The following is a 13,356-nucleotide window of genomic DNA, read 5'->3' as shown; positions in this document are numbered from 1 at the left end:
AAGTTAAAGATGGAAACAAGATAGCAAAAGCGGCTAAGGAATCCAGAGATGAGATGAAACCAACTGTAGAACCTCACACTCCGCCTAGCACTCCCACCATGGATTACATACATACTAATGTGACAGATGTACTTTTAGATTCAATTAAGAGGATCATAGAATGCAATGCCTTAGCATTTAAGGCCATCGATGATACTTTACCTATTTTGAAAATGACTGCACCGGTATGTAAGATAGATCATATTGATGGATCTTTAGGTGAATTGGACACATTTTCTAAATTCATTGCTTCAAATATTCTAACTGTAGATAAAATTAATGAAGAGACTGTTAAGGAAAGGGTGAATAAGGAGAAAAGTCAATTCTTTGATAAGACTATTAAGGACTGTACAGATCATATTGATTCTTTATTATCGACACTTAATTCCACTATTTTGGAATATAAAAAATTGTATAAGGAAGCATGCAAGCCTCACCACCTAACAAAGGATATTGATGAGGAGATAAGGAAAACACAAAAAGAGATTGACGATATAGCAGATAAAATGATAGGTTCTTTGGAACTTACTTCAGTTTTGGATCAAGAAATGGCAGTTTTTGAAGAAAATATTGAGAAATTAGAAAAAGAAAAAGCAAGGATAAGAATGAAGGCTCGGGAACTGAAAAAAAAACTTGGTCCTAGATTGGACAACCTTCTAACATAGTGGATTGAGTTGTCTAAAGAAAACATTCAAGGAGAAAGATCACCGGAGAAACAGATGCATTATCTGACCGATATGATCCAACAAACTAAAACCATTATTTTTGACAACACTAAATTTATGCTGTCTTAATATGATTTTAGCGGATATCTTTCAGATTGTAAATAATCGGTTATAGGCTATGAGGTAGAATTTTGAATTCTTTGACTCTTTTTGACATCCTTTGTCATTGATGTCAAAGGGGGAGTAGTAGTGTGGGAGAAAAATGTACATAAGGGATCATTTGCTCAGGGGGAACACTCTTATTTTTGGATCAGTTTTGGACTTCATTTTTGGATATTAGCTTTTGGATTTTTCTCATGAGTGTTGCCATCAATGCCAAAGAGGGAGATTGTTTGCATTATACACTCAGATGAGAATAGTTTATGTTGTCATTGATAGTAACCAACTGGTAACATGGTTCACAGGTTACACCGGGAACAAACATCATCTACCGGCACCGACAGGCACTACAATTCTGTTTTCACCGACATCCAATCTACACTGACAGAAGATCTTACCGACACTCCTAGCCGACATGGAAAATATATTGTTTTGTATTGTAATATTATTATATAGTTGACATGATGTATTGTAAAGACTCATATATGTAGAGATCTTATAGGTAATTTTTTAAGCATGAATGCAAGTAAGGAAACATAACGAATGCAAGCGGTATATGAGAGCAAATAACTATATATGCATTATGATGTAATTATTTTATGAGCGAATAAGAACAGAGTAGAGCGAAGCAAGGTTTATGGAAGAGGTGTTTGACATAGCTTAAACCGGTACTGAATCCAATATTACAGATGCTATTTTGAGCAGTACATTATCATTGGATTTAACCATCCAATTGTGTAGTCAGTGTGACTCCATTTTTGTGATTGAGTAGTGAGCTCTAAGATGTTGGTCTTCCTACATGTGCAGCCCCCTACTGTATAAGTAATATTTATTCATATTGGCCAGTGAGTAAATATTATGGGTCACAAATCCCACCGAGGTTTTTCCCCTACTAGGTTTTCTCGCCAAAAATATGTGTTATGCTATGCATTGATGGTTATACTTTTGTTTTTCTTTACTGCATTATTATTTGCTTACCAGTATATTAATTTGGGTTATAAAGTTGCAAACAAGTTTAAATCTTTCACTAACCGGTTAGACACTGATTCACCCCCCCTCTTAGTGTCTTTGGGACTAATCAAGTATCTACCAATGACCAGCTCACAATCAATAATCAAGGGAGTCATTTTAGAAGCGTTAATGATGCTTTCTTTGTTGTATGGAAGTGTATGTTTGATAAAGACTTGCAGAAGAAGAGATTGTCAGAAGTAGCATATAGAAAGGTTTCTCATTTTGGATGTGTCTTTCTTCAGTTCCCTGCATTCACTTACATCCGAATAGGATGTTTCTCAGGAGAACCCTTCATTTTGCCAAGATATCCATTTGACAAAATTATACTCATGGAACTATGTCGACAATTGATTTATGTGCATGAAAAGCAGTCACAAGCTCATAAGACTGGCTTGAAGTTTCCAAAATGCATTGGCCAGTATTCAACTATGACCAATCCCAAGGCTAAGAACATGGAAGAGGAAATGCAATGGAATACCATGAGGAGGTTCAAAGCTTGAAATAATTTTGATTTTCGTGGCATGAAAAATAAACTCAAAAGCAATTACACTCATTTATTCAAATTTGAGGATGTATGGGCAGATTGCCAAGATGAAGAAGACATAAGGAAAATGGATTTTAGCCGCCTTACATTAGAGCAGATTGAAAATTTGGATTTGGCCAAAATCCTGATGACCATGGAGGATACTGATGACATAGTAGACCCAGTCTATTATGAATGGAAAATTACCGATTCTCCACTCCCACCTGTGCAATGGTCAAAGAAGGAGAGTAAATATATTACTCAAAGAATTTCCCCTATTTTGGAAAATACCAATGCATGGTTGCTAAAAAAGAAAACCAAAATGAAACAACTTCCTGCTAGTTCTGGTGATGATGACAATAGTGATGGTCTAGTTGGTAAAACAACTATAGCTGAAATGAGGACCAAAAGAAAAGTGGATCTGCAAGCACCACCATCAATCCCTTCGACACAATCTAAGGGTAAAGGGCCTAAAATTAAATTTACAATTAAAGGGTCTAAAAAATGTGAGTCCTCTTCAGCAGTGCAAGAGACAACCACAAAAGAGCCATAGCAGTAGTTTATTAAGGAAACTGAGAAAGAAAAAGAACCAGAAGAAGGTGAAATTCCTCATCAAGAGGAAGTACAGGTTGAAGAACCAACACATCATGGAGAGGGTAATACTCCCTCCACCTCACAGGTATCAACTCATTCAAAGGTGGTTATGCATTCTATTGAATCTGACTTAGATCAAGAAGATGAGTGATTTGATGATGAAGAGTTAAATATGAAAATAACACAATCAGAGACTGCTCAACAGTATTTCACACTATCAAATTTTTCCATTTTGGATGATATTCCTTCATCCACTATTGAATCATTAATGTTGGATTTTACTGAAGCTATGGAGCAGACATTTGTAGAACAACAAATGGTGAATTTACTGTTTGCAATGATCAGAGTAGAATTTCTACCCCTTATAAGTACTGAGATTACCACCAGTGTACCTTCCGCCCTTCCATCTAGAGTTGTTATAAAGGAGGTGTCAATAGTAGCTATTGTTGCTACATCAACTGGCATATCACTGGACACTTCAGCCTTGATACCAATGACGACCTCTACAACCGCTACAACCTCAAGTCAGCTTGCATCTCAAATACTAGTTAATACTTAGCAGGAGGTTACCACTCCATCCACCAACCCAGAATTACCACCTTGGATGGATGTAGTAGCACCCAAAAGAAAGAAACATGTGATTTCACCATATGAGTTTGATTTTGAACAATTGGTTCCCCCCAAACCCAAAGGTACAAAAAAGCCAAAGACTATTTCTCGGGTATTAGTAGATCCGGCTACCAAAAGGAAATATGCTGAGGTCATGGTACCTTCGTCAGACAAGGATACAGGTAATATACAATCTAAGGAATATACTATGCAAACTGTAGAACTTGGAGTGGAAACACATGAAAGTGTCAAGTTGGATTCTGAAACTACTTTCAACTCTTTGGTGTGAATATTTGATCAGGAAAGAGATGAGAAGAATGAGTTAAAACAAAAATGTGAGCAATTAACTTGTGTGCTTCTCAAGGTTACACAATCCTCCCAGGAAACCGAGCCAATAGTTTCCTCAATAGATATTGAGGCTCTCAAAAAAGTTGAACAGGTGGGGATCAAGGGTCGAGTAGTGGATGAGTGGATTGCTTGATTGAAATTAGAAGGTTCTCATCTTCTAGATTCAACAATTAAGTTATTGGCTGATTTTGAAGTTATTCAAAGTCAAATGCAAGGTATTAAAACTTCCTTATCTCAAGAAATAGAAGATATTGAGAGAAGTGTAACTCTTTGGAACAAAATGGAGGATTTCAGAAGTGACTTCCTTGTGGAGAATAAGGTAATTTCAATGAGAGAGAAGTATATCCAAATCCTGTCATTATTGTCTCACAAGAAAGAGACAATAAGGTTGCTGATTGCAGAGCTAGATGAAGAAAGGAAGGAAGGTGATAATGAGATTGATCTTGTTTTGACTAGAATTGCTGACATTCCTTTTTACTTATATGATGATAATAAAAACCTTGTGACCAATGATGCCATCACATAGGAATTTCTTTCCCTAATGGATCACTATATAGGACAAGATTTCTCTTTGAGTGCATTTGATAAATTGCTGGAAATTCAAGTCAGTTTTGAGGTCCTTGCATCCATGTTGAAAGATGGAAAAAAGAAATATATAAATGTTGAAGATGCAGTTTCTTGTGTTCACATCATCACCGACTCTACCCCAATGCCAAACAAAGCTGAGATGGAGGCCATCCTGGCCAAGTTCGAAGAATTTTAGAAATCTAATGAGGAGGAGAAAGATGAATAAAGTGTTCCCTTTTTGACATTTATTTTCATGTAGTTGCATAGTTAGATGCTACAAGTTTTCTCGTAGCTACGTGTTTTCTTTCTACTGTAGTTGTAGTCAAATGGGACTGTGCAGTTGAATTAGTCAACTATGCCCACATTTTTCTCCACTCTTTTCCTATATAAGGAGGACCCTCATTTGTACATATTTATCTTTTATTATGCTAAGAAAGACTCTACCAAATTTTTGCCTCAACTATGACTTTGATCTTTTGTTGTGAAGATTCAATCAAGCAAATAAAGAAAGCAATTCTATTTGATCTCAAACTTTGTGTTGTGTCAAAGATTGTTTATAGGAGTTAATGTTCCTATGTTCATTACTTATATATGTTCTTTAATTCCTTGATATTGGTGATATTTATTGATAGTTCTGATACTTAATATAAGTCCAAATCCAATAGCCAACAAGATGAGAGGGGGGGGGGGGTGAATCATACAAACTTAATCATCCATAAAAACATCAGATTCAACCTCAGTAACATATATTTCAATAATATAACCAAAACTGATAAACATGAAAACTCAAAAGCATATGAACATCATAAACCTCATAACACTAGATTAAACATGGAAACCCAAATAGGGAAAAACCACTGTGGGATTTCGGACCCACTAAGAAATATACTTTTCTAGAGTATGCTTGGTTAAAAGCAAATCCTGTTAAAGATTACAAACACATTGCTAGATGTGACCCGGTTAAGGGATTTCCCTCAGATCTATTAGGATCTTCACTTTGTTAGAAGTGACCTTGTTAAAGGATTTCAAACACTCAATCAGAATGTCACCTTGCTAGAGGGTTTTACATATAAGACTGTTAAGTCCACTCGGTTCAGAGATTTTCTGTCACTTTCTCAAAATAACAGTAATAAAAATCTATCTGCAACTTCTAAAATGCTAAAGGAGATTCCTATTTGTTCAATACAATCTAGACATAGAACTAATCTTGTCTATCTGCTGGGCTTCTATACTCTGTTATTCTAACAAGTCTTCAAGCTTCTGTGCTCAGTAATCACTATGTAGCATCCCTGTGCATACACTTGCCCGCATACATTGTTTATCAACAGTTTCCTATTTATAAACAATTAGGTAACCACTTAATCTCCTTGATCACATTTCCCATGATCAATCATAGCCATTAGATCTTCAATCTTGTCCAGGTTCAATGCATCTTTCGATCTAAAAATGTTTTACCCTGCCTTGGAACTTGCATAATAGTCTTGGAACTTGTACCAAGGTATTGCGGTTCAATCTGAGTTGTAGATCTTCTTGCCGACTTTTCATTGCCTTAGATTCGTTAACAAACTTCATTCACGGCTCACCAATCATTGATCAGCTCCAGCTCATCAGCTTCCTTCATTAAATACCGCATATAAACATTTAATGCATTCTGTTATAGCTCGGTTACAACTTGGTAACAACTCGGTGAATACTAAACTTCACTCGGTAGACATTCCGCCTTCATTAACCAATAGCGATAACCTTAGGGTTTACCGACTAGGTTCCTTAGGGTTTACCAACTGGGTTCTTTGCTTGATAACATAATATAGTATTAACCTTTACAATTTACAACATATGTATGATGTTAAAACAATCTAAAATATCATGATCTCATCATTGTCTGACTCGGTACTAGTTGCCCATTGAATACCTTATTCATCCCCTTATTCATCATATTCTTTCCTATGTCTTTTACCGACATCTTTATAATCTTCATATCACACTTTTCAAGATATGGCAGCATCATATTGAATTAGAAAATCAATTTCTTGACATCAATGACAAAATAATAATATCAAGACAGTAAAACATCTTTAATCAGTTATATCCATAATCATCAACAACCTTCTCAATATCCTTATGAAATGCCAACAATCTTTCATTGTCTGTCATAATGCTATATTTCCAACAATTGATATGTGGGTAAGAGAGTTCTCTAATTGTGGAAGTAGACTTTGTGCTTCTTGCATATTTGGGAAATTTTATGATTTTAAGTGATTAGTGGTGGGATTTGTATTGCCGCTATTACTTGTAGTTTTAAGGATTGGGGAAGTACACTTGAAGACTTTGAGCTGTAAGTTGGATTTCTTACCATTTGTGATATTTAGTTTAAGTTAGTGCTACATTCAAGAATGACTTTGTGCTTCTTCATTGTAAGTTTTGGTATAGTTTGTTGGATTAATTTGTTCATTTCTTTAAGTATCAAAAGTGATAGATAATTGCAACAAAGTGGAGGGAGAATACATAGAATTTGAAAAAAGAGAGTTATATGCCCGAAACATACCCACAAATTTTAGTTTCTTGTTAATTAGAGAAGAAATTTCAAAGGGAACCTCCCCTTGATGAGAGTAGAGACTAATTTATCAACATAACTGTGTGTGAATCATATATTTTGTCATTGGTATGCTAGTGACAAAATATTCACCCAACAGTATGGAAGGCAAAAAGTTCTACAAATAAATAAAAAACTCGGAAGAAGCCCTGTCTATTTTCTATGATAAGTAGAGTGAGAGAAGCAGAGTCAGAAAAATGCTAGATGGAAGCTACAATTGAAAGGATCTCCTAAAAATTTGGGCATACATGACGAAATGTATTATATGGTACATAACTTTGGATGGCCGCTATGCAAGCATTTTTTCTTATCACTTCACTGTCTTAAATCACTTTAGGCATGATAAAAAAACAATTTGTCATTTTATTTAGTGTCTTCTCTTGAGCATGGCATTCATAATCATGTGAAAAACAATGAAAATCTTGTCTTGCATGAGGGGATTATCCTCCTTATGGAGTATTCTAAAGCCCATGAAGTTAAACCCTCCACTATTTTAAGAATCACCAAACCCTTAGCTATCCAGGATGTGCATGTGGTATCAGATACATAATTTGATGAGAAGGAGGAGGGAAGAATGGCCATGGATTGGAATAATATCCATGTGTCTGATGAATTAGAATATAGGCCCTTAGAGGATGAGCCCCCCCCCTCAGAAGCCCACTCCTGGCACTACTAGTAGTAGGAAAAGAAAAAATCCACCTAGATGGGCAACAAAAAATTTGAAAACCCCTATTCCTCAACCCCAAAATTTGGGCCCTCAAAGTCTAAAAAAGCAAAAAAGACTCAAAGTAGAGGGGATGATGAAATCAAACTGGATATCGCCCTTAATGTGGACCCAGAAGAGATTAAAAAGGACGCTTGATGGATATTGACACGTTCCTGGTAAAATCGACTTCCAACTAGGAGAAATGCTTCTACTCGGTGATTATTGAAATAAAACTCCTTAAATAGGGTATCAAGGACATCATAGACACTTTCATTGAGAATCCAACACCTAATAAAACTGAAAAGCTCTCGAAGTTGACTCAAAAAATAATGGAGGACATTAGGGTTATGAAAATCGAGCACGAGTCTAGGATTGCCCACTTGGAAAAAGGTATAGAGGAAGTAAAGGGCAAACTCAAGGGACTGGTGGAGATTAGCAAAGAGGCAATGTTCAATAGTGCAGAAGGCCTCAAAAGGGTTATCGAAAAAATTTCCATATAGAAAGCCCAACCTATTAGCTCTGATCCATCTTCAGCTGCCAAATTGGACAAGAAGAACCAGGAAGTGTAGATTTCTACGAGGCCCTCTCCCAGAACCAGAATAAAAAAAAGAGGCATATCGAGGTTTATTATAGGAGATCAAAGAGATTAATAATAATATGATTCAGAAGAATATTGAGCTCAAGAAAGCTCTTAGTTTTTTTGGCTTTTAGTTTTGCTCTACTTTAGGCCCCTTTTATTTGGTGTTGTGGGGTGAATCCCCTATTTCTGTAGTCATTTGGCAGTTGTTTAGACTTTGGTTTGTTATTGGTTATTTTTTTGTTGGATTTGGGTTTTGAGTCCCTGTAAAACCCATTTATCTTAATCAAAAACATGTTGAACATTATTTTTTTATTGAGTATAGAATTGAAGACATTGAACATCATCTAGATGATTTTGCAACAAGTAATACAAAATTAGAGCAGAGAAGAAAGTGTAATCCATGTATTTGACATGTATGTTATGAATTCACATAATTGATAAAAAAAATTCATACATGTTAAGTACAAATTCTTTTGTTATGCATAAGATAATATCTTAAAGTTGTTGATCAGAAACATAGTCTTGAAATAGGAAAATTAAATTTATAAAATATTTGTATTATATCTATTTGTAATGTTAGAAATTTTTATTAATTATTGTCTTGAGTTTCTTTTTTCAAATTGGCTCATAGTTGATGTTGACCTTTTCTAGACAAGTTTTTCATGCATTACTTCTTTGTAATTCATTTCATTCCTAGACATTGGAGTGAGTTATTTTTAGAAGTGAAACTTGTTTAGCTCATTTTAGTAGAAAGCTATATAATGCAACCAATGAGAAGTTATGTTATTTTTTAAGTGGAGTTATTTATTTCTATATAATGTAAATCAATCATGGGAAAAATAATTTCGAGGAGGAGGGAAAATCTCTTTTTGTATTGGACTATGATTGTCAAGTATCCACTTGCACACCAAAAAAATTGAACATGTGTTAGCTAAGAATAATATTTAGCCTATAAACATAAAATTATAATAATTAAAATTGAATTGTGTATTATAATATGATGTTTTTGATTAAGGAAAACCAGGTTTTAAGGGACCCGAAACCCACTTACATATCGAAAAGAAAAGCATTAAAGAAACAAGAGAGGACATAACAAAGAGAGGAAGGCTACAAAAGAACAACACAAAAGATAGCAGCCAAAGAAAAGAACAACAAAAGACCAGCGAGAAATTGGCACACTTAAAACATAACTAGAGAATTTAGGTAAAAATATTTATGGTCTCCTTAGCATCCCTGCCAAGCATCATCATTGCATTTGTTGCCTCTTTAAGGTCTTTACTTTCTTGCACCTGTTGATTACCTTTTATCTTCAGCTCCAACTCTTTAGCATTTTGCCTAGTTCTACATCTAGAAGAATGTTGGACAGAGCTAGAACCCGACTCATCATCAACAATCACAGTGTCTTTATTCTGCTTATCCTTCTCCAGGCATGCAACCAACGCATTCATATTTTGGGAAGACACCTTCAACACAACCAAGCTATGCTCCATGAATTTCCTGAGAGCACTCTTGGTTTTTTGAATCCTATTGTTTATCAGTTCATTATCAGACTCACCCTTTTCTTTGATAGTCCTCACCACATCCTCCAGGTTCTTCAAATCTCCCTTTATGATCTCACCTTCTGACTAGTCCAAAATTTCTTTTTCATCCTCTGCTTCACTATTATCCTCATAATTTTCCTCTTTTCCTTTATTATTAATATCCTTAACCACATTATCAATTTTGAGCTCCAACTCTCTGTTTTTCCTAAATGTTGGTAATATTATCAATCACCCACTTCTAGAAATTAAACATTTCCAAAGAGTTGTTTCTAGTAGCATTCAGAATAGTATCTGCATCCTCCATGTACTGGGCAGTATCCTCAAACCTAGGGTTGCCCTCCTCCATATTATTCTGAACCTCATCTATGTTGTCCGTATCATAGGGACTCTCCTTCTCCTCTGACTCATCAAAATCCTCTTTACCCTGCTCATTATCCTTGTCTCCTTCCTCACCCTCCACCTCCTTCTCCTACTCCTATTTGGGATCAGTCATCTCTTCAGTGTCTTCTTCATCTTTCTTACTAATCCTTGATTTATTTTTAGGGGGAGGATTAGTAGAATCCTCATCAGACTCAAAACTGTCATAATCCTCAGAGATATGGGCATTCTCCACAAAGGGATCATCCTTATTAGCCTTAATTTTATCCTTAAGATACTCATAAATTAACAAAATAAGACCTTGGTGGGCAATGGGGTAGGAATTGGGTTTCTTAGCATGGTCAGTCAGACTATCGTTAAGGGAGGAGGCCAGATAGAAGGGAAGAGATATCTTAGAGCCATGGTGAAAGTGATTAAGGATAATAAAGTGATAATTATAGACTTTCAAAAACCTACCATCAACACTAAGATACTCCATTAACACTTTCAACATTTTCTGTCAGAAGGATTTTACCTGGTTAGGGAGAAAATAGGAAATATTATCCTTTTTGGCAAGGCGAGCCCTTTCTTCTTCATTCTTGGGGAAATTTTTGATGGCTTCCACCGAGAACTTACGATCTCTATAAAACTTGACGTCGTCCTTCTGCAAACTAGTCACCTCAGCCACCAAATCTTCATCCACTCTCTAGTTCTGACCAAACAAAGTAACTCTGTTATTATTCCAACCCTTGGGAAAACCACAAGATACAGACTTCTTGCTCCCATGCAATTTCTCCATATAATCAGTGAAGTCATTTTTATGCAGCCTTCTCCAAATTTTCCTTTCACCCTTCCAACTATCACAGCTGGTGGGCTCATTACGGTTGAGATTTTCTCCCATAATATAATCGTTGTTCAAATCGAAACCCTCAAGGGAGCACAAACTGACCAGATGTTGAAGAACAAAGAGGCTGGAATAAAAAACCAAGGTAATTTTCTTGTTTTTCAAGTAGCACTTTAAAACATGCAAATTAACCTAGTACTTAATATAATAAGGCCCTTCACACCTATACTCATTAGCGCGACGCTTGGGATAGGTCATCATTTGACAATCCACCTCACTCCAAACTCTATCATTGAAGTTTGAACCAAAAAGGGTAATAATGAGATTAATATGTACCATTTATCCTGTCATAAAATAATTGCTCCCGGACTTTGTTCTTACATGATGACTCTCTGATATAATTAGCATCTTCCGCTAAAATGAACCCCTCATTGGATAACAAATCAACTACCTTATTACCTTCCCTAAAGGTATGGGTAATGACCACACTATCATAGGCATCTAACAATTTTTTTACCTTATCAATGATATTTTGGATATTCCAAGAAGGGGAACTAATACCTTTAATAGCTTGAATTATATTGAGGGAATCCCCCTCTAGCCAAATTTCTTTTTAAATTGAAACCCTGAGCAAGCTGAAGACATTTTAACATTGCTAGAGCTTCTGCAACATGGTTGTTTTGAATTCCAAAGGGAGAAGCAATCACAACAACGCAAAAGCCATAAGAGTTTCTGATAACACCTCCCCCTCCAGCATTACCTGGATTACCTTTAGTAGCACCATCAAAGTTCACCTTCACCCAATCATGAGGGGGGAACCTCCAAACCACAGTATCTCTTCTACTCTTCAGATCAGACTTCCAAACCTTATTCATTAATTTCCATTCTATTAGAATCCTTTTCTCATTATCATTCATATCAATATAACTACACTGCTTGTTGCTTTTGTGAATGGTGTTGATGTTTTCTTTAATAGCCCTACAAATATTTTCATATACCACCTGAGAAGAACACTTAGTCTCCATAAAAATTCTATTGTTTCTCTCCTTCCAAATATGCCAACAGGTCATAGGAAGAAAAAAGGACCAAAGGGTCTTAATGATGGGAAGCTTGGTAGGGAAAATCCCATGCCAAAGGACTTCCTTAAAACTATTCTGCATAACCCAATCATCTTTCCATTGCATCCACACTTTAACCCATATTTCCTAGGTAAAAGAACAGTGAATGAACAAATGATCCACAGAATTAGCCTCTTTCTGACATAACTCACACCTATTAGGGATCATAAATCCTCTTCTAACTTTAGGAATGAGGAATCTATTCCAAACTTTAGTCCATATAGGGTTACAAGCCTAAGTTGATATCTTTTTGTAAGTAGAAGCAACAGTAAAAGTACCCCTAGGATTACTCTTCCATAAGAAGACATCATCTGAATCTTTGCTGACATAAAAGGATAGCAAATCATGCTGGAGCAAAATCCAGCATAAACAACATCAAGTCTAACCCATTTATTCTCCTCCCAATAATCACAGACCATAGAACCAAACCTCCTTTTACAATATTCAATGATATGGCTGCAATATTGATTAAAAAGAGGCTCATATTTGATCCAGACATCCTCCCAAAATCTGATTTTGTTACCTTTGCCAAGGACCCAGTCAGCTCCAGCTTTAGCAACTTTAATAGATTTTATCATACTATTCCAAATAAAAGATCCTGCAGGGATATCTTTAGAGTAGAGAAGGGAATGAATGGGCTGATTATGAATATATTTGTCAAAACACACCCTACTCCAATCTCTCTTAATACCATAGGCCCTCCAAACTTGTTTGGCTAACAAAGTTTTACTGAAAGGTTTAAGGGATTTGATAGCTAACCCCCCACTACTTTTAGGACCACAGACTTTATCCAAAGCAACCAAAGAAATCCTTTTCTTATCTTCCACACCAGACCAAAGAACTCTTTTTTGAATTCTTTCTAACGCTTCTGCAAATTTGACCGGTATACTAAACAAACTAAGAGCATAAACATACAGATTCTGAAGGGTAGCTTGAAGAAGTTGGAGCTTACCAGCCTACGACAACATAGAGCCTTTCCATCTAGCCAATTTTTTGTTGAACTTATCAATCAAATAATTCTAGAAAGAGTTTGGAGGAGCCAAACCAAGAGGGAGGCCCAAATAAGTAGAGGGGAGCAACTCAACCTTACATCCAATTATGT

The sequence above is a fragment of the Cryptomeria japonica genome, chromosome 7, assembly GCF_030272615.1.
Source record: "Cryptomeria japonica chromosome 7, Sugi_1.0, whole genome shotgun sequence".
NCBI classification, from domain to species: Eukaryota; Viridiplantae; Streptophyta; class Pinopsida; order Cupressales; family Cupressaceae; genus Cryptomeria; species Cryptomeria japonica.
This window is presented reverse-complemented; position numbering follows the sequence as displayed.